We start from the raw sequence: 22,365 nt of genomic DNA, 5'->3' as shown, positions 1-22,365 counted from the left end.
AACCCCTTTAAAATGTCCTTAACCAAATCAATTTGGTCAAATCCTTTGACCAAAAAAAAGTATTTTTTTTAAACAAAATGTTAAATCAAATCGTCTGTCTCACTGCGTTTAACGTGTGACTTTGTAAGCAAACTGCAAATTAATTTTCCGTTAACGGCAGCAAATTTTCGACCGGGCTCCCATTCATCAAACTCCGTGGGATGGTGACTCTGACCTCTGAACTCCAATTTATCTTATCTGAGCCTCTGTCCCGACATCGCCTCTGACAGAAACTAATGACCAAAAAAGAGCCTGTGACACTCGGAATTGTGATGACAAATGCCTTCTCTGACCATGATCTTAGGGGACGGTCCCGCCGGGGCACAAGACCATTTTTCAAATAATCCATTAAATCCTAAAATTTTATATTTCATGCATTTTAAATATCAAGCCCTCTTTATGTTAATGGTGTTTATGCTATTTATTTTACAGATCCTTAAAGTTATTATAGTAACAGAACGATTCCATTTTGGAACAGTTTTGCAAACATTTAACGCAATTGTGTGACACATTAAACTCAATCAAAGTGCTGTAACACAACGTGAGACAATATAGTAATTGCATTTGCCCTATACACTCAAGCTGCCGGTGCCTGGTAAAGGGTGACTCTATGGCAGGGAGCTGCATGGAGATGACACTGCAGATGATTATTCAAAATGTATGCACACCAAGAAAGAATGTGATAATACACTGTAACATGGCAGCATTATTCCGGAAGTTGACAGGCTCACAAAAATAAACAGGTTCATTTATCTAATTTTGAATGGTTGCACATAAGCACCTTTACTGGCCCATGAAACTTATCAGAAATTAGGGTATTAATATAGATGTAGTAAAATTAGGGAGAGGCAGAAATATCTCAGCACACAGCAAACTTCTAACTCAGCAGTCCGATAAGCCTCTTCTGGCCTAAAATGGCAACTAGCATAGTTTAATATGTAACTGCTATAACCTTTATTAGCCAGTGAATGCATCCACGTAGCATCCTGCTAAAACTGTTGTCACTTTGTTATTTCAAACTTGACCCTAATTGGTCACTGAGACTTTCTATTAGGAAAGAGGGATGGATGGCAGTTAGGTAGGGTTTAGCACTGAAGTTAGGTAACTCAAGCCGTTGATAACAAAGAAAAAACTAATTCAGAGGGGCACACACAGGTGGGTTTTATAGGTGGAAACTTTCAGTGTATTTCAAAGTATTAATTTCAAAAATAATTACCAGATCCTGTAAAGCTATAGATTACATTATTGACTCTATGGGGTTGATTTACTAACCTTATAAACACGCCACGAACAAGTATACACCTCCGTAGTGTGTTCCCACCCAGCATGATCTATTGGTGGAATCTAGACGCCTTTGTAGTGTGTACACACCCAGCAGGTGTGTTGTGCAAAGCCCTGCATGAATTGCAAGATGATGTTGTGTAAATTAGCTCTGCGTTGTGTTGCTTGCGTTGATGAATGCAGGAATGTAAATGCATGAGCTAACCATTTTTGTCTAAACTGTGATGCACTCATGTTTTTGGGACATTATTTAGGTAGTGCAAAAAATAATGAAAGTCTCTCCATAAGTGGAATGAGGAACACTTAAAAACTGCCAAGAGGAAATAAGCTTTCAAAAAACAAACACCTCTGGACAGTACAGAATGGTTGGAATAATAGTCGCACGTGAACACGCTGCTATTCAATTTACAAAGAAATCGTGAAGAATCGGCGTGCTCATGTTTCTGGGCTTAAGAAGCGTGTGAACTTGCCTCCACACATGTGCTGTTGGCTCATACAGAGCTGAACACGCCAGTGGTGTGTAAGTTCCATATTTTTTAATACTGTTTTTAGCATTTTCAAAGTGTTTTTTGGGATGGTTGTAGGCATAGAGGTGAAGCAGCATTATATATGCATCATGTGCATGATTTTTCCATATATGGCATTAGTGGAAATATGCTTTTAGAGACTTGCATGCCGCTATTAGAGAGGCGTGTAGCCTATGGCGCATGCTACATGATGCGCACGTATGTGAATACATAAAAACGCGCCATAACGGCGTGAAAATGTGACACGTTGCTCGTGTTTGGTTGATAAATACGTTTTGCTGTGTAAAAATGCACACACACCTGGTGCGTGAGGTGTGTTTATGTTAGTAAATCACCCCCTATATGTCCGAACTCATTTGAAAAATGACACCTACCTGAACTTCTGTCCTTCCTCTCTGGTGAAATAGACTTAAAGGACAACTTCTGAGAAACTGGACAGTTTGCCTTTCCTTTGGCACACCCTAGTGCTGCAACAAACAATAGATGTTGAAAGCATTTGCCTCAGTTATCAGTAAAAAGGAATTACTAATCACAATGTCAAATTTGATCATAGTTGTAGAAAGTGGGGTGCAGTGTTTAAAGCTGTCCATACACAGCTTAAATTTCAGCCAATGCCTGTTGAACTGGTTGAAATTCAAGCCATGAGTATTTCAGTTGGTATCAAAACAGCTCAAAAAACGTTGATTTCTAAATCGAACAAGCTGGGTGCAAAATTGTTGGCCAAATAGTGACTGTATTCAATCAGATGCAGTCACTGTTCATGTATTCAGACAACTGCAGATGTTGAAATACCACATCTACCTAGGCCAATCTGAAGCAACAAGGGTCACCAGAATATCCTCCATCTCGATCCTGCGAAGCAGGCAAGGAAGATATTTCAAGAGAGGAAAGACATAGATCAGGGTGCACAAACCCCACAGAGCCGCCAGTACATTCAATGCTTCTGTTTGAGGACCCCTGTTGAGTTTGTTGTGGACAAGGCTGGAAAGTGACGTTCTACCCAAGAGAGAATATGTTCTACCTCTCTTGCTTCGGTGAGACTTCAGGTTCCTCTCTGACGGCTGATGTATACCACTGCTGTGACATTGTCTGAATAAATCCAGAGCAGACAATCCTCCAGATGGACAGTCCAACGATTTAGGAACCATTTCCCAAAGCTCCAGGATGTTAATCAGGAGAAGAAACCCCATTGACATATAAGTCTCCTGTACTGAAATGGTGTCCAGGACTTGTGAAGAGTCATGAAGATGGACTAGACTGACTTTTACCATGATGACAGAATGTTGTGTTATAAGGATTTGGAGTGAAACTGGGAAAATGGGACTGCCTTAAAAGGAGGCTAACATCAGACCCAGGACTCTCATGCAAAAGAGTAGAGACGTACAGCTCCTGGATGGAAGAGCAGGAGTATTGGAGCAGACAATTTTAAGTTTCTTCTAGGTAAAAAAAACTCTGGCCTGAGCTGTGGCTACTACTAGACCCATATACTCCAAGCAATGAGCCAGTTCCAGCTCTGATTTCAGAAGTTTTAGGATCCATCCTAACCATTGTATTGTCTGCACAGTGAAGACTACGTTGTCCATCAAGAACTTTTGCCGACTGTGCCGCCAGCAAAAGGTTATCCAAGTATCTTACAATGGCCCCGAAAGCGCAGCAGGACTTGTACTGGGGCCAGCACCTTGGTGAACACCCAGGTCGAAAAGAGAGACTGAATTGCAAGGTCACAAACAAACTGCAGGGACCCTTAGCAAAGCATAAGAAATGCTAGTGCGCTGTAAACATGGAGACATAAAGGTACGTATCTTTGATAAATACAGATGCCAGGAAATCTCCCTGGTGGTGGGAGGCAATTACAGACCTGGTGGATTCAATATGAAATTTTTGAGATGGGGTGTATACCCACTTTGGGTTTGGAGACTGTTAACAGTTTGGAGTAAAACCCCCTAAAACCATTCTGCCACCAAAACTGGAACAAAGACACTCTCCTGATCCAGACGACTCTCAAGGGCAGCATTAAAACATCTGGCAAGTTTATATTGCTCCCCTGTTCCAATAATACATGCCCTGCTCATTTCCAATCCAGTAAGCGAGGGAAAAATATCTCCAATGGTGATAGCAATATAAACTTAACAGGTGTTCTGACTCATTTATATAACTTTTACATCTTCAGCACTCAAATAACATTCACTGTATCGCTACCATACTGTAGATGTTCTTACAGGGTATCCTACTAACCTTGTAAGTGGACTGTTCTTTGAGTCTTGTGGTGTGTTTTCTTCATACTCTCCTTTTCTCTGGTGACAGCAGACTCATCAGGATAGACTGGAGTTACCTCTTTATTGGAAGCACTGAACCCTATCGAATCAAAATATTGTTACCTAGCTGAATTTGTTATGTAAACTAGCGATAATCACAAGCAAACAAAAGACACATTCCCAAATGTTTTTTTTTTTAAATTATATGTTACAAGAAGATATCTGAATCCCCAGGGGAAGATTCCCTTATTAAGCATCAGTTTATTTAGATTTGTTATTATTATTCTTTCAGTCCCATTCTAAAACATAAGTCCAGACAAAACCTTTTTCATTTTATTTTAGAATCAGATTTTTATTGCTGTCTATGTCTTCTTCCTGGACAGACGGGTATTGGAATCTCTCTAACACAGACAAAAGAGGAAAAGTAGTAGGGTGGGGAAAGGTTAAAACTTCTGAGAATGTCTATTTGTGCCTTCCTGCCCCAATGACAACCACTGGGTTTATTTATTTTCCTGTTTTACAGGTATTGTGACTGTGGGAAAATCTCCCCTATGGGGTAATAGAAAAATAAACTCTTCCCCACTCTATCCAAAATGAAAACAGGCTTTGGTTATGTTTTAATATACCCAGAACATGTTACTTAATAAAATTACAAAGCAGTTCTAAAATTATAGCAAAGCAATGTCTACTTTTCCTTTGATAAGAATATTCCAATCTCCACAATGGCTTTGAACTATTTACACACATCTAATTGTGCAAAGAGCATACATGCAGACAGTGAAGACAGAACTTCTCATCTGTATACTTGTTACAGGTCAGTGATGCACAAAGTTGTTAAACCATTCAACCTACATCACAGCCAGGCCACTAGCATTTTTAAAAGTTGGTTAGCAAGGGAAGTAATTTCTCAGAACAGGCTCCCTTTAAATTCTCAATGTAGTTTTCTCTATTTGTTTTTCTCGGTTCACCTAGAGTACACCACATCATGACAAATGGGCTTTCTTTTCCAAGAAATTGAAATATATGCCACTCAAAACATTTTCATATCTATATGAAGTCTAAAAACATAGATCTACCACCGCTGACAATTAGAAGGATGAAGTGTCCCTAGGAGTAAATTAAACTGCCATACTGTCAAAATTTATCAAAAAAGGGAAACAATAGGACACGCGTACCTTTGTAAACAGGCGGCGGTGGCCCGAATGTCACCTTGCGAATTTTCTGCGTGGCCATTACTTTGTGAGTAAGCTCTGGGTTTTGCCGAGATTTAGTTAAGTTCTTCCTCACTGCTTCTTGTCGCCTCTTTTGCTCTCTAATCCTTTCTTTCAGCCTGTCCAGTTTGCTTCCAGGAGATCTGCTTTTCAAGGACTCTAGCTTCTGAGTATAAAGGTCACTTTTTGGCGACAGTAGAGGTGTAAAGGCAACTAGGGAAGAGCCATGCGAAATTTCATTTTGAACATTCTGAGCAGAAAGAGGACTGGTCATGGATAAATAGGGGTTCACCACTTGCACTGCATCTTCTGGAAATTGAGGATGCAATTTAGCGGTCTCCAGAACCTCTTCATCTGCAAAATATTTCTCCTTTGTGGTTCTGCTAGCACTGAAATTGTCAGAGATCTCCATTGCCAATGTGTTTTGTGGACTGGTGCTCAAGCAATATTTGTCTATACTTCTTCCACCCAGGTTGCGACCAGCTAAATAGGGTTCAGCTTGGATGGGGGGCTCCGTGAACGAGTTTCCTTTTGAGGAAACAAGAGCAGGATTCAAGGACGACATTAGACTGCCATAGTCTCCATCTGGTTCTTTTCTATAAACCAAAAAAGAGACAGCTTTACAAGAAACAGTAAGACAAAAAAAAGGTGTTTGAATGGAACAGCCAGTGATTGAAAGCTGAGGTTTTGGATTCAACTCCTTCAGTAGGTGGGTTCACACAGTGGCACATTAAAAGGTGTTTATGTTGCTATATTTCATAGCTTTGTACCTTTTATTTTGTGGTCTTTGGTCTCTGATAACTTGCCAATCTATGCAACATAGTTGGTAATTTTCTTTTGTGGGATAAATGGACAGGACGTCCCTTTGTGTATTGGAGAATATTGCCTCCTGCCATTTTTGGCTACCAACATTTTTCATGTTGAATAAATCCTAAAACATTTGCAAATTTCTTAAGAAAATGTTTTTAAAATAGATTTTTACATAACTCAAGTTTGAAAAGTAGTTTAAGTATAGTGGCCTTTCAATACTGCATAAAAACTAACTTACAGCCTGACAAACCAGATACACAGATTTTTAAAAGGTATCTGGACCAAGGTCAGCAGTATTGTCCCTGGGAGGTGCTCAAAGTAAATTGCTGTTTTTATACTGTACAAACATTCTAAAGAAATTATTTACAGGAAGTGCCACACACTGGATATTTACTTTAATATATGTATATTTTCCTTGTAACACAACTCAGTTTTTTTCTTTTCCTAAATGATATGTAAACCCAGTCATTATAATCCTATATATGCTTCAGCATGCTAATAAAATCTGTTTTGTTTTTTAAATCCTTCTATAGCTGCAGCTTTAGTCTATAAGAATGCCCAATGATCCTGCCATAAAGGACCTTGTTTAGGCACTTCCTGCTCCTGCATTGTCACATGCGCCCCTGGTAGGGATTTCAAGCAGCCATTCCATCACACATTGTGCATGCATGGTCCACTGCTGTCAAGTTTAGGAAGCCAGCAATGTCATGCAGCCGCTGCTGCAGCGAGTGTAGACGGGTAGTAGCTAAAAGACTGCAGGAGTTAAACACCAATGAGATTTAAAAAAATAAATAAATAAGGTGAAAATAGTATTTTATGAGAAAAAAAACAAAACATGGCAGTTATTTATGATGCTTTAGAAAAATAAATTAAAATGATTTAAGGTTTAGATCTACTTTAATGATTATTCTCACCTATATAAAGTGAATGTCTGCTCTGATTTCCTCTGTAATTCCTCCTCTTGTTCACGATATACAGGATTGCTGATTTCTTCAGATAAAGTCTCTGGACCTAGAAAATAAATGTTGTTTGTCTGTAAGTTCTCTGTTTTGATCAGCCACCCCTCTTAGCTGTCGGCCATTAATTCATCTGATCGCTGGGCAGGTTACAACTTGTCCTGCTACGCATTCCATCTGCAAATATATTTGTCTATTATCAAGAACCAAAGAAAGCCTGGCACTTCGCCATGGTACATACAACGCTCTGGTGTGCCTGGGATAAGTGGTCAGCTCTCACACAGAATGCAACAGCTCAATGTGGTCTAAAAAGAAACCGCTAAGCCTATGTAACAGCTTGGTTTATATTTATTGCTCTACACAGTAACTATGTGTGATAGGAAACCATAGTAAAACCAATAAGGATCTTCGTCTCACTAATCTGTATATTAAAGGTTATTCCCTAGGGATACAAATTGCTAACTATCTGCATAGCTATCGTATCAAAGTTGTCACTGTGTAGCCAGTCAATTATGGGCCCCCTGTGCTCTGGGTTCCATAGTATTCGTATTTAGGGCAGGTTTACACCATTTTCCGGATCAAATCTGGTCCGGTAAATAGTGTGAACCTGCACGCAGTTCCAGTGCATTCTAGACCAGACAAAATGAGACATGCAGTATTTTTCTGGTCTGCTCTGGAACGGAATGCGCTGGTGTGAACAGAGGACAGAAATGACATAGGGATACATTAGGATGCATTAGGATGCATCTGGTCGGGTGTGGGGATGATTTGGATGTGGTGTGAACCTGTTCTTAATCCAATTATGCATTACATAAAATAATCATAAAATGTATTATTAAACATGGCTAGCATAAACACCTGAAACCTCCTTTAATATATTTCCTTTAATCCTCTGCACAGTAGCAGTCTGACTGGGAAAAGGCTGATCAACATTGGAAACTAAACAGGTTCTGATGTATTGCACAGTGCTGTCAGTCTAACTGTGGAATACTGACAGCCGGAAAAAGTGGAGTGATGGTCTCACTAGTGATGCTCCTTCATTGGCCTGTCTGTAGGCTGCAGGTTTGTGACCAAACCAACCGTTGGTTACCAAATAAAAGTGAGGCTACTTATCTGGTTATTATGTTTGGCAGGAGTGTCTGGAGTACGGGTTTAAAATAGCCGAATATACCTAAAATATACTTCTGGTACTCCATTAGGCATTTTCCTGACTTTGTGTCTTATTATCCCACTGAAGGTTACTGTAATGACCATAGCTGAGTCCACTTGGGCCTAAAATGACTGGCAGAAGAATTTAGGCTGCTTTTAATGTCATAGCAAATATAAATATGTGTATTGCAACATATTTATAGGGAATGTATCACAGTTATGTATATATTTTCTTTATTTATGATGAAGACTAAGAAATACAATTTAAAATAAAAAAGTTTAGTCCGGTAAGAAAAATATGGCATGTAAATAGCATGTATATGTATATCCAATCAGCAGGTGGAGTCTTATGCTCCCTTTCACATGTTGTCTTCGTCTCTGTCTTTGGATATTTTATAGTGCTAGTGTGTGAACAGATATTTGAAAACATAAACTTAAAAAAATAATACTGAATAAATTAATTATATATGAAAAAAATGAAATCAAACTCAAATAAATGCAGTTTCTGTAAAGCTATTACAAAATAGTGTAGTTTTTAGCCTAATTACATGGAATCTATAATGATGATCATGATGACATGATAACCACTGAAAAAAGGCTTGCAGTGGGAGTGGTTCCTCTAAGCTTAGAAAAAGAAAGAAAAGCTTTTTTTTACCCCCAACATATCTTTGTATACTCCTGGGGGAAAATGCTCTCCTTTTCTTCTCAGCCAAGTCCTATCATGTTGGAGCTCAGTATAGGAGTCACTAGTTTGGTAAACACACTAGCAGTCCAAATAGCAGGCTGGAGGCAGGGCAGTAGGGTGTTGTCTGCAGTTCTGCAGACTCTGAAAAGTGTTGTAACACATCTTATGCAGTCAAACAGCACAGAAGGGTCGGGGTTACAAAAGCAAATGCAATACTTTACAGATCTACTGATTTACAAGTAAAACAATTTCTGTATATGTGCTTCAACTGTTTATTTAGTAGTTTGGCTGGGGGTGAGCCTAATTTACTAATATTGCTGTAATAAAACTTACTAGAATATAAGCCTCTGTCCATCTGTAGCCTTCTGCGAATTTTCTGTGCCCGAGTGCGGCGCCCATTCTGAAGATCAACTTTATTCTCTATCCCCTGTAACTGTGAAAAAAATAATAATTTCAACTATTTACTAACTCCCTTCCTCCCTTCTCCAAGCTAGTAGATGGACAGCTGCTGGAGAATGTGCTGTCCCTTGTGATCTTGTACTGGACAGGAAGTTCAGGGAACCTGCGTTGAGAGAGCTGGAGCAACTGTTTGGAAACAAAATGACTATAAGTGCTTGGGCAAATATTTAAAGAAATTTATGCATATTTGTTTTATCTGGATTCATTATTGAAAAAAGGTATGAGAGTTTAATACTACTTTAAAACACATAAAAATGTACACAGGCAATTTATGCCACCAAAAAAAAAAATCAGCTTTATCTAAACCTGGGTGTGTGAAATCACCTGTTTGTTCTTATATAACTCTCAAAATCTCCAATGATGAGATTTACCCAAATTAGTTTGTGTAACTAACTCAACCCCCTCCTACTTGGCCATAAATAGTTGAACCCTACAACTTATTTATTTATCCAACACTAAACACAATTATTTGATGATGCCACAATTTGGATTTGTAACGGCTCTATTAGTTTGGAATTGTAGTAAAGCTTTTTATGGACTTGCAATATGCCTCTGAACTTGCTAGGAAATGTGACTCCAGTAAAGTCAATACCCTTGCACAGTACCCTCCCTTCTTACATGTCATAGTTCTCTCCTCTTCTTGAAGTGTCTAATTATTCTCTCTGCTGGCCTATCTTCCCTGCCCTTCACCTTCCTACCTAAATCTTTATGTAGCCCCTGGGGAAGGAGCGAAGGGAAAAACTATAGAGTGACTCTTAAAGGAGAATTATGACCTAAGGGCAAATAAAAATACTTCTTACCTTTTATTATATTAGCATTCTTCCTTTTTCTGAAGTCACAGCACATCACAGATAAAGTCATCAAAACCCACAGGAAACGGCCACCTCCAGCCCTGCTCCAAGCTCCTTTCCTCTTAGGGGGCGTTAACAGTTGATCCAGCCCGCCCTCAGCTTTTTTTTTCCAAATTCTCCTTCTGCTGTGGCCGCGTTTCCTCTCATCGTGCACAGCTGTGTTTTGTCAGAGCGTGCACGCTGACATTTGGGAGTGGGAGGCGGAGTCTCAAGTGAAAAGGCAGCAGCAATAGATGGTTATAAGTGAACTGCTGACTCAGCCTCCCTGCACTTTTAGTGCTCTTTCCCTTCTCTCATCAGCGATCTGGATGTCAGCATGACACAGGGCAGGGGGAGAGAGAGAGAAAGAGGGGAAAGAGCCCTCTCTCTCTTCATCATTTACTACATATGAGCAAGTCTATATATGGTGAATTATCATGTCACTGGGGATCCCTGCTGATCGCATGCTTGCCAGTCTGCAGGGATCCCCAGTGACAACATTCCCTATATATGGACTTGCCCATATGTGGTAAATGATGAAGAGAGAGAGAGGGCTCCTTCACCTCTCTCTCTCTCTCTCTCCCTGCCCTGTGTCACGCTGACATCCTAGAATCACTGGGGATCGCTGAAGAGAGAGGGGAAAGAGGTCTCTCTCTTCAGCATTTACCACATATGAGCAAGTCCATATATGGTGAATGATGTCACTGGAAATCCCTGCAGACTGGCAAGCATCTGATCAGCAGGGATCCCCAGTGACAAAATTCACCATATATGGACTTGCTCATATGTGGTAAATGATGAAGAGAGAGAGGGCTCCTTCCCCCCTCTCTCTCCCTACCCTTTGTCACGCTGACATCCTAGAAGAGAGAGGGGAAGGAGCCCTCTCTCTCTCCATCATTTACCACATATGAGTAAGTCCATATATGGTGAATTTTGTCACTGGGGACCCCTGCAGACAGCATGTGGAGTAGGCGGGGCAGATGAAGGAGATAAGGAGGGAGGGTGATCCAAGGCTACACCGCAGCGTGTCTGGAAGGCGGGCACAGGCGACGGGACGTGAAGGTAAGGAGAGAGCTGCGTGGGGAGAGCTGCTGCGCATATCCATATATTTGTGGACACACAGCAGCTCTCAACGATCACTGTCAGTCACAGTGACGAAGATCATTGGGGAGGATTCCGACAGTATTGTCGGGATCTCTCCTCATTGCGGTGCTTAGCCCCGCCCAGCATGTTAAAGAAGGGTTTACAGGCTTAGGGTGCATTTTGGCTTATAGGAGTATATTACACTATTTACTCCTTTAGCCTAAGGAATGCAATAATAAAGAAAAAGTAGAACAATATGGGTGACAAAGACAAGCATCGCTAAATATCACAGGTTCAAGAACAATTACACTTATAGTGCACATTCTTTAAATGGCCCAGCTGATACCTGATAAAAGTAATTGGCATTTCTTGCCTGGATTGAAGGTTTGACAGTGAAGCCTCTGAGTGCTTTGGTAGATGAGCTACATATTTAGTCTAAATGCAGATCGCCCTTTTCTGCCTCCCAAGAAGGTCTGAAAAAGACCCCGGGAGGCTACACTATATACGCAGATTTCCTTTAACATATTTACTTCCTTTCATTGCAATGATTGAGCAGATCGTTTACAGCAGTTCCAGTCAGCGTTGAAAATCAATTCACTCCCCTGCTTCCCCCTCACCCTTCCTCCCTTCTCCAAGCTAGTAGATGGACAGCTGCTGGAGAATGTGCTGTCCCTTGTGATCTTGTACTGGACAGGAAGTTCAGGGAACCTGCGTTGAGAGAGCTGGAGCAACTGTTTGGAAACAAAATGACTATAAGTGCTTGGGCAAATATTTAAAGAAATTTATGCATATTTGTTTTATCTGGATTCATTATTGAAAAAAGGTATGAGAGTTTAATACTACTTTAAAACACATAAAAATGTACACAGGCAATTTATGCCACCAAAAAAAAAAATCAGCTTTATCTAAACCTGGGTGTGTGAAATCACCTGTTTGTTCTTATATAACTCTCAAAATCTCCAATGATGAGATTTACCCAAATTAGTTTGAGTAACTAACTCAACCCCCTCCTACTTGGCCATAAATAGTTGAACCCTACAACTTATTTATTTATCCAACACTAAACACAATTATTTGATGATGCCACAATTTGGATTTGTAACGGCTCTATTAGTTTGGAATTGTAGTAAAGCTTTTTATGGACTTGCAATATGCCTCTGAACTTGCTAGGAAATGTGACTCCAGTAAAGTCAATACCCTTGCACAGTACCCTCCCTTCTTACATGTCATAGTTCTCTCCTCTTCTTGAAGTGTCTAATTATTCTCTCTGCTGGCCTATCTTCCCTGCCCTTCACCTTCCTACCTAAATCTTTATGTAGCCCCTGGGGAAGGAGCGAAGGGAAAAACTATAGAGTGACTCTTAAAGGAGAATTATGACCTAAGGGCAAATAAAAATACTTCTTACCTTTTATTATATTAGCATTCTTCCTTTTTCTGAAGTCACAGCACATCACAGATAAAGTCATCAAAACCCACAGGAAACGGCCACCTCCAGCCCTGCTCCAAGCTCCTTTCCTCTTAGGGGGCGTTAACAGTTGATCCAGCCCGCCCTCAGCTTTTTTTTTCCAAATTCTCCTTCTGCTGTGGCCGCGTTTCCTCTCATCGTGCACAGCTGTGTTTTGTCAGAGCGTGCACGCTGACATTTGGGAGTGGGAGGCGGAGTCTCAAGTGAAAAGGCAGCAGCAATAGATGGTTATAAGTGAACTGCTGACTCAGCCTCCCTGCACTTTTAGTGCTCTTTCCCTTCTCTCATCAGCGATCTGGATGTCAGCATGACACAGGGCAGGGGGAGAGAGAGAGAAAGAGGGGAAAGAGCCCTCTCTCTCTTCATCATTTACTACATATGAGCAAGTCTATATATGGTGAATTATCATGTCACTGGGGATCCCTGCTGATCGCATGCTTGCCAGTCTGCAGGGATCCCCAGTGACAACATTCCCTATATATGGACTTGCCCATATGTGGTAAATGATGAAGAGAGAGAGAGGGCTCCTTCACCTCTCTCTCTCTCTCTCTCCCTGCCCTGTGTCACGCTGACATCCTAGAATCACGGGGGATCGCTGAAGAGAGAGGGGAAAGAGGTCTCTCTCTTCAGCATTTACCACATATGAGCAAGTCCATATATGGTGAATGATGTCACTGGAAATCCATGCAGACTGGCAAGCATCTGATCAGCAGGGATCCCCAGTGACAAAATTCACCATATATGGACTTGCTCATATGTGGTAAATGATGAAGAGAGAGAGGGCTCCTTCCCCCCTCTCTCTCCCTACCCTTTGTCACGCTGACATCCTAGAAGAGAGAGGGGAAGGAGCCCTCTCTCTCTCCATCATTTACCACATATGAGTAAGTCCATATATGGTGAATTTTGTCACTGGGGACCCCTGCAGACAGCATGTGGAGTAGGCGGGGCAGATGAAGGAGATAAGGAGGGAGGGTGATCCAAGGCTACACCGCAGCGTGTCTGGAAGGCGGGCACAGGCGACGGGACGTGAAGGTAAGGAGAGAGCTGCGTGGGGAGAGCTGCTGCGCATATCCATATATTTGTGGACACACAGCAGCTCTCAACGATCACTGTCAGTCACAGTGACGAAGATCATTGGGGAGGATTCCGACAGTATTGTCGGGATCTCTCCTCATTGCGGTGCTTAGCCCCGCCCAGCATGTTAAAGAAGGGTTTACAGGCTTAGGGTGCATTTTGGCTTATAGGAGTATATTACACTATTTACTCCTTTAGCCTAAGGAATGCAATAATAAAGAAAAAGTAGAACAATATGGGTGACAAAGACAAGCATCGCTAAATATCACAGGTTCAAGAACAATTACACTTATAGTGCACATTCTTTAAATGGCCCAGCTGATACCTGATAAAAGTAATTGGCATTTCTTGCCTGGATTGAAGGTTTGACAGTGAAGCCTCTGAGTGCTTTGGTAGATGAGCTACATATTTAGTCTAAATGCAGATCGCCCTTTTCTGCCTCCCAAGAAGGTCTGAAAAAGACCCCGGGAGGCTACACTATATACGCAGATTTCCTTTAACATATTTACTTCCTTTCATTGCAATGATTGAGCAGATCGTTTACAGCAGTTCCAGTCAGCGTTGAAAATTGTATCTGTGCCTCCACACTGCATTATATCCTGCAAAATAGGGATAAAGTGGGTATTCAGACTGATGTAGGGTCCAGTCAGAACTTTCACCTAAATAGGGTGTTTGCCCAAACACCAAGCCAACCCTGCGGATGCAACAGGAAGTCAAACATTTATAGCGTTATTACTGCCACTGCTAAATGTGACAACTTCCCACTCTGGGCTACTGGATGCTAAAAAGTCAGCGGCTGCTGGAATCCTATTAACCTGTCATTTATCCCCAGACCCATTCTTCTGCCAGCCGAGACTTTCCCAACCAGCATGTTTGCTGACATCAGGCCCGGCGGTACCGCAAGGCAAGTCAGGAGGCTACCTGAGGGCGCTGCAGGGTGAGGGCGGAAAAAACAGGGCATTTTGACAAGTACTTGTACTTGTCAAAATGCCCCGATGTTTGCGCTATGTTTTTTTTTTTTCCACTTACCTTCGGTGCGGGAGAGCAGCGGCGAGTCAGCACTGGTCCAGTGGGAGGAACTCCAGGGGGGGTCCTAATTTAGCTGGCCGACGACTGCCAGAGGATCCCGACACGCGCGGCACCTCAGGCAGTCGCCGGCCAGCTAAATTAGGACCCCCACCTGGAGCTCCTCCCACCAGCGGTACTTTGACAAGTACTTGTCAAAATGCCCTGTTTTTACAGGGGGTCCGGGAGGGGCGCAAAAATGCACCTTGCCTGTGTAGGCAAGAATCCTAACACCGGCCCTGGCTGACATCATTGACCAAATATAACCATGGCCAAATTTGGTCTATGATATCAGCCAGCATCCATTACATCATTCCAGATGCCAGTCAGGAAAGCTGACGAGTTGCTGTTTTGGTTTAGGTAGGTCTTCGGGACTGGTGTTCAATGTAATTTAACCTACACCGCTGGTTAATTTGACTGACAATGGATTTACACCTTAAGACTTTTTTTAAAAATTTAATAAAGCACTTGCCACAAGGAGTGAGCATGTTTTTTTACAATGTCTTACAATGTCTTTACAATGTACAATGTCAGTAAGGGGTACCATGTATCCTTTACTCATGCACATTGGGAAAGGGGCAGATATCTGGGGCCCCCTTATCTTAAAGGGAGCTTCCAGATTTCAATTATTATACAGGATTTATATAGCGCCAATAGTTTGCACAGCGCTTTACAATATAAGGAAGACATTACAGTCACAATACAATTTAAGACAAGATGGTAAGGAGGGCCCTGCCCGTGAGGGCTTACAATCTAAAAGGGAGGGACAAGTGATACATGAGGAGGTAGCTGCGCGGGGATGATTGTTTGAGAAAGTGATTGTTCAGTGGTTAGGGTGAGGTGGGATAGGCTTCCCTGAAGAGATAAGTCTTAAGGGATCGCCTAAAGGCAGTCAGTGTGGGAGATAGACGGACAGGTTGGGGTAGAGAGTTCCATAGGATGGGAGACACTCTAGTGAAGTCCTGGAGGCGAGCATGGGAGGAGTTGATGAGGGAGCTGGAAAGCAGGAGGTCTTGTGAAGAGTGTAGGGGACGGTTAGGGTAATACTTTGAGACCAGGTTGGCAATATAGCCGTGGCCAGAGTTGTGGACGGCTTTGTACGCGGTTGTTAATATTTTGAATTGTATCCTTTGGGCTATAGGAAGCCAGTGCAGGGATTGACAGAGGGGGGTTGCAGACACTGAGCAGTTGGTTAAGTGGATGAGTCTAGCAGCTGGATTCATGATAGACTGAAGGGGGGATAGCGTGTGTAGAGGTAGGCCAATGAGGAGGGAGTTGCAATAGTCAAGACGAGAGATAACAAGGGCGTGGATGAGTAATTTTGCGGTTTCTTTGGTGAGGAAGGGGCGTATTTTGGAGATGTTATGAAGGTAAAGGGGCCGGCAGGATTTGGATAGTGATTGGATGTGGGGAAGAAAGGTGAGGTCCGAGTCAAGGATGACACCTAGGACCTTGGCATGGGGGAGGGCTGGATAGTTGTGTTAACAATCTCAAGGGAAAAGTTGGGGGAAGGTGCACGGGCGGGAGGAAATATCATGAGCTCAGTTTTTGAAAGGTTGAGTTTTAAGAAAAAGGTGTAAGCTCACTGCTCCCCTCTGTACTGGCCTACCATGCTGCTTGTCTGGATTAGAGTCTAGTATGGATATTTAGGGGGAACCCCACTTTGTTTTAATTTTGGATTGTTTTTGCTAGCAGTACAATGTTATTTTTCTTTTTTGCAGACAATGTCAGTTTTGCTGCAGTACATCCAACACATCCTACAAGCGTGCCACTTCACAAGCAGGTTTAGGGCAGCCTCAAACATGTACACATTTACATACATGTACATATTTACATGAATTTTGCATTTTTAATGTTTCACGTTAGGCATTATTAAAAGAGCTGTTCCCAGCTAATCATAAGTATTAGCATTGCTACATGTTCCCCTGGGCAGTGCCCAGCTCCCCGTGCCATTTGTTTGACAATCCCCTGTCCGTTAGCCTTAAAAATGGCTATTCATCGTTTTTAAAGATTCAGCTTCTATTTACTTCGGTGGGACTTTAATGTTTGAATGTGGGCATAGTTCAGCGAACCAAACCCAGGTACGGTCGGCTCATCCCTATTGCTGAATGACAACACAAGGGACAGAGCACTGCAAGCTTGGAATGCATCTTGAGAGCAGAGCTCATGATTCAGACCTGATAAGTTTGACATGCTATAGAGAAGTAATAATCATATCTATAAAATAACAAAATAAAAACATTTAATGTATGGCAGAAGCACAGTGTCATATTAAAAAGTAATTATCTTCCTGACAAAAAGTTGTAGCTATTCCAAATTGTTACTGTAAATGAGTTAGCCCTTTCATTGACAAATTCAAAATGTAGAGAAATAAAGTACTTTTTCCTACTCGAACCAATCAGATTTTAGAATACTGTACAAACACATGCTGTACATTGCTGTACTGTACTTTACATATTTCATGCCAAATATAACATAAATTGTTGCCAAAATTATTCTAACAAATTGTTTCTCTTACAAAAAATGTAGAATAGAAACCAGAGGTGTAACCCAATTAAGTGGTGACAGCTGGAGCTACAAAGAGAACGTGACTGGTTGCCATAAACAAAACAAACATTTTTAATTTGCATTTTTCACTCACCACGTGTTTAGCTTCCATGAGGCTGTCCCACGCCCGCGAGACATCTAGAACAGAAAATAACTCAATTTAGAGCACAGTGCTACTCAGCAGGAGACTGGGACCATCTAAAAGCAAACCACGTGTCATGTAATGTTTATTCTGCAGTAAACATGACAGAAACTTCCCACACATGTTTTCGTTACTTATGTAGGTGTTGCAGATGTGGACAAATTTGTTGGGACTCCGGTGCGATCAAAATATTGCTTGCAGCATTTTGATCTCACCGGACCGGACTGCAGGCACAATGTGCCTTGCGATCCAGTGCGGGCAATCGCATTGCGGCCGGAGGCTACAGTGCACAAAAAAGTGAGCAGCCGCAACGCGAGGCAGTGCGTTCCGGCCAGAATCGGGCCGGAACGCACTACATATGGTGTGAACAAGGCCTAACTTTTTTCTGTAATTAGTATCACACATGATTTTAATCTTGTAATCAGTCAGTCATCCTATTTATATAGAGAATAGTAGTCACTCTGCTGTTTGATATCATTGTGTGTGCCACACTGAACATGGACCAGAGAAAGCAAAGGAGAGAGTTGTCTGAAGAGATAAGAAAATTTCAGACTAGCATGTCAAATGTAAAGGCTTTAAGGGTCGGTTCACACCACAAACAGTGCGTTCCAGAGCGGTCAGCCTCTTAAACGCACTATATCACAACACGGCCGGCTCCCTGCACTCAGGGGTGGGAAGGGGTGTGGCGGTGCATTGAAGTCAATGGCACCGCAGCCACGCCCCCACACTGCGATCGCCCACACCCGAAACGCGTGGCATGTCAGTGCCTCTGTTTTTAACCTTAGCGGTGAGACAAGTTTTTTTGCATGCTGGCTGGTGAGTGTGCTGGGAAACTTTTTGCTGTTACTGTTTAAAGCCCTTCCATGTGCACCTTGCTGTAAAGCTGGTAACAAATTGATGAGTGCCTTTGCCATTTGTTTTGCTTGACTGATTTGGTGCAGTGACGCATGGGGGGTCTCAGCTGTCGTTGTGATGTGTGGGAGCCTTTGTGCGTCCCTGTGCCTTTTTGCTGTTTTTTTTTTTGCTACATCAGTGCCTGCGTCCCGGTCCAGGGCGATCTGCAAAAATAGTGCGTGCAGCATTTTTGCAGATCGCACTCGACCGGAACGCAGGCACTAATTACACTGCGAGCGGCGGATGTGCCTGCAGTGCCATTGAATTCAATGCACTGCCATGCCTCCTCCCGCCCCTGAACGCAGAGAGCCGACCGGGTTGCGATACAGTGCATTCCAGAGGCTGACCTAGGACCATCTTCAAGCAGCTTGATGTTCCTCTGGCTGCAGTTGCAAAGGTTACTAGAAAGTTTAAGATCCGGGGGAGTGTAGCCAACCTCCCTGGATGTGGCTGTAAGAGGAAAATCAATCCCTGATTGAATAGAAGGATAGTACGATAGTACGAATGGTAGCCAAGGAAAACTTCCAAAGAAATACAAGCTGAAATCTAGTGTCTAACGCTGCGTTCACACCTGACCGTTTTGTAGCGCGTCCTACGCTCGACGAACGCTCTACAAAACGGTCAAAAAAATAAATAGCATTGTACTCAATGCCCTCGTTCCCACCTAGGCGTATTTCCGCCCGTCCCTAACGCACCAACAAAACGGCCCACGCCTGAAAAGGTCCCGGGACTACTTTGGGCCGTTTTGTAGGGTGTTTTCCATTGGGATACAGCCAAGTAGCCATTGGAATCGCGCGACGTTCGCCCGACTTTTTTACCGCGAATCGCGGTAAAAAAACCGTGTGATGGTCGCGCGACAGACGCGCATATTACAATACGCCTAGGTGTGAATGGGGCCATAAAGAACCATCCATTGCTCTTTGTGAGCGCAGTGGGCTCAAAGGAAGAAGATCCAGGTGAACTCCACTGTTTAAAGAAAAACAACAAAAAAGCCAGACTGTAATTTGCATAAGTTATATTTCATAAGCAACAGTGCTTCTGGGATAATGCCCTTTGGACAGATGAGACACAAACTGCAAATTTTTGGCAAATCACATCAGCTCTGTGTTTGCAGATGAAAAAAAAATTAAGCTAGAAAAAACACAGTCCCTTTTGTGAAACATGGAGGAGGCTCAGTTATGTTTTGGGGCTGCTTTGCTGCATCTGGCATGCTGTGTCTGGAATCCGTGCAGGGCACAATGAAATGCAAACACTAATAAGGAATTCTGGAGCAAAACATACTGTCAAGTGTTAAAGCAGGTTCACGCCATTTTCCGGACTGGATCTGGAACACAGTGCCAGGGGTGTGGAAATTTTTGAAAAAACTACTTGTCCAAGGACTAAAGCGGGGCCGAATCTACTTGTCCCTCATGACAATCTACTTGTCCTGATACAAAAAAAATTATTTTAACCAAAACCGTATTTAGCGGTGCTAAGAAGCGCTTCTCATTGGTCAGTGCTGTCAGGTGACTGCGCTGACCAACGAGTGCTTGAAATTTGCAAGCGAAATTCATAATACATGGAACAGGTACAGATAGTACACCCGTACTGGTGGAAGGGAAGGACCGTTTGCTGAAAGGTAAGTATAGTGGGAGGAAGATTTGTGCGGGTAATTCCATTTTTCCAAATTACTTGGGAAAGTGAATTTACCCTTTAGGCCCCGTTCACATTGCGCGATTCGCAAATCGCGCGTTTGACGCGCGATTTGCATTTTGCGCTATATCGCGCAATTTGTCGCGCGATATCGCGCAAATGCTTGCATTGAGCAAGCGAGAATCGCGGCAAAATCCCCTCCAAAAAGGGTCCTGCTGTAGCGACACATGACCCGCGACAGCAGGACCCTTTGCCCCATTGAGATGCATTGAAGAGCGATATCTCGCTCAATGTGAACGGGGCCTTAGGGTTGGTGCAGACTTGGGGATTCCCGGGACGTGCGATCGTGTGTGGTTGCATACAGCGGTTGCATCCACATGTATGGGGTTACATCTGCGTGACAATCGCTGAAAAAAAGGTAGCTGTACCTATTTTCACGACATGCACAGCGCAGTGTTTTCAACTATGATCGTGTGTGATCGCCTGGGCGGTATTGCAGCAGGTAAACGCGCAATCTGCTTGGCTTGACTGGGGTGCCATTAGAAAATAATGGCACTGACAGCACGATCAGCAGTGGTGTGCGATTCCGTGACCACCCAGCCATCCGCTCGATTTTGTGCACGATGACCGGGCAGTCACGGATCGCACACCACTGCCGATTGTGCTACCAGTGCCATTATTTTCTAATGGCACCTAGTCGTGCAAGGCAGATTGCGCACACCGGCCCATTCGGCATTTGTCTTCTGAGCATGCCACTAACCCGACGAAAATCTTACGCTTTTTGACAGGTTTTCCAGCGTGCTCGGAAGACAAAAGACCGTACAGTAGAAACGGCCGCACCCCTTCCACACACCTGCCGATTATCGTACGACCGCGGGATCACCTGCGATTATCGTACGATAATCGGCAAATGTATGGGCACCTTAAGCCAAACTACCTGCTGTGAGGTGCAGAGGTCTAATTGGGAGCTACAGAAATGACTTGTGATTGCCTCTATCCCATGATTTTTCGCCATGCCATTTTCATTTGTTGTATTTATAATGTTGTGTTGAAACAAAAAGCAAAGTCTGATTTTTATTAAATGTGAAATAAACAATAACGAATGCCAATTACTTTTGTCAGTTTAAAGTAGTTTCAGAAAAAAATGGGTTCTTATTTTTTCATGCAAGGGTACCAACACATTTGTCCACATCTGTAAATTACTCTGAGGCACTTACACAGTGGAGGACTCTGCCCCTAACACTATTTCCTTCTCCTTCCCTGGCATACTCTTTGTTTCCAAGGACTTTTCCTGCCACTATATAACTCCTCTCTCCTGAAACACTCTGTGCTGCTGGAGGACTCTGATCCTTCTTCTAACTCTCCTCTCCAGAAATACTCTGTGCTGATGGAGGACTTTGCTCTTTCCTCTATCTATCTCTCCTCTCCTGAAATACTATGTGATGCTGGAGGACTCTTCTCCTTTCTCTATCTAACTCTCCTCATGTTAAATACTCTGTGCAGCTTGAGGACTCTGCTCCTTCTTCTATCTAACGCTCCTCTCCTGAAATACTCGGTTCTGCTGGAGGACTCTGCTCATTCCTCTATCTAATGCTCCTCTCCTGAAATACTCTGTGCTGCTGGGGGAATCTTCTCCTTTCTCTATCTAACTCTCCTCACGTTAACACTCTGCGCTGCTGGAGGACTGCTCTTTCCTCTATCTAACTCTCCTTTCCTGAAATACTCTGTACTGCTGCAAGACTCTGCTCCTAACTCTCCTCTCCTGAAATACGCTGCGTTGTTAGAGGACTCCGCTCCTTCCTCTATCTAAAAATAAATAAATAGATGTAAAGACAACAGACTCCCGCCCTTACCTTGCATATGGCTGTATTGTGGGGAGGCAGACATGTCCCAGGCTGGCTTCTCAGACATGATTCTGGAACAGAAGGAAAATAAGAAGAGGTTTTCAGGTTTGTGGTTTTGAAGTCTAATCTCTTTCCGTTTGGAGGTGTGTTTATGCAGTGAAATGTCACCACAGCAACGCTCTCACGAGTCACTCAGCTGAACAACTTTGTGATTGATCTCAACATATTTACAAAGTCCCCTGATGACAACAATGCAGCCAAGTTCAGGATGAAAAACTCTGGGAGTCACATTGTTAGCATGATAGATGCTTGTGACAAATGGGCGGTGAACTGGTTTACAACGAAGAGACGACAATCACAGGAAGGAGCCATTGCTTCATGCAGAGAGTTCCTCACTCCTCTGAAAACCTCTGGAAC

The sequence above is a fragment of the Nanorana parkeri genome, unplaced genomic scaffold (assembly GCF_000935625.1).
Source record: "Nanorana parkeri isolate BGI_ZX_2015 unplaced genomic scaffold, ASM93562v1 scaffold719, whole genome shotgun sequence".
Lineage (NCBI taxonomy): Eukaryota > Metazoa > Chordata > Amphibia > Anura > Dicroglossidae > Nanorana > Nanorana parkeri.
Note: the sequence above shows the minus strand (reverse complement) of the source record.